Source organism: Cyprinodon variegatus, unplaced genomic scaffold, assembly GCF_000732505.1.
Source record: "Cyprinodon variegatus isolate N-32 unplaced genomic scaffold, C_variegatus-1.0 Scaffold322, whole genome shotgun sequence".
Classification (NCBI taxonomy): domain Eukaryota; kingdom Metazoa; phylum Chordata; class Actinopteri; order Cyprinodontiformes; family Cyprinodontidae; genus Cyprinodon; species Cyprinodon variegatus.
Window position 1 is genome coordinate 93,350 of NW_015150775.1, and position 1,025 is coordinate 94,374.

Sequence of the window (1,025 nt, forward strand, 5' to 3'; positions counted from 1 at the left end):
CAGCTTTAATGAACATGATGCTCAGCAGTCCTGTAGTAATCAATAAAAACATACAAATAAAAAAGTGTGAGTCACATTAAAACTACGTAACTTAAAATAAACAAAGATCCTCTAATGAGCCTTAAGTTGCACACAGAGTCCACATGGGGTCAAAGGTCAGCCTGTTTATTGTCTCCATGTACCTGTAATTGTTTGTAACTTTTTTGTTGTTGTCAATAATAGTCATAGGTTATAATTCATTAATTTCTGCTGTGTATAATAATTTCTTTAGTTTTGGTCATTAGTCTTAAACCTGAGGACTCATAACAGTCTGAGGTGAAAGGACTCAACCCTGAGGAGACCCAGTGGAGGAGAGAACAGAAAGAACTTCATTTATATTCAGAATTCAAACTTTTGAAAGTACTTTAAATATGAAATTATTACATACTGTTCAATAAATGATAAGTGTTTTTAATAGGGCGTGGGCGTCATGACGTAATTACTTTGCGTGTTGATGGCCTCCTTTACCGCTACTCAGACTACTGCCTACGACTACCGCGTACTCTACTCCCTCTCTGTTTTAATTTGATTAATTTCACCTTAACTGGATTTCAACCATGGTAAACCGTTGCTGTATTGTGGGCTGTAACAGCGCAACACATGATCGCCATGGGAAAAACATAGAAAATGGGTTAACTTTCCACCGCTTTCCTGCCTGGAGGCGCAACCACGGAGACCAAGTGTCAGAGATAAAAAGTCGTCGGCTAGCTTGGATCGCGGCTGTAAGACGACCAACATAACTTTCCACAGTATCCCGAGGTCAATGAGAGTGTGTTCATTGCATTTTCATTCTGGTAAGTTAAAAATGCACGGTTTTATTGTTTACATTGTTTCTTTCCTTCAAAGTTGGGATCTTTTACGGGAAAATAATAAAATCGGCAGCGGGAAAAGGCTCAAATACGTGAGAAACCCGGAGGGTTTAGGGAGGGTTGGCAGTTAACGTTACTAACTACACCCTTGAAACACAGCAGCTAGTTAAAAGTACA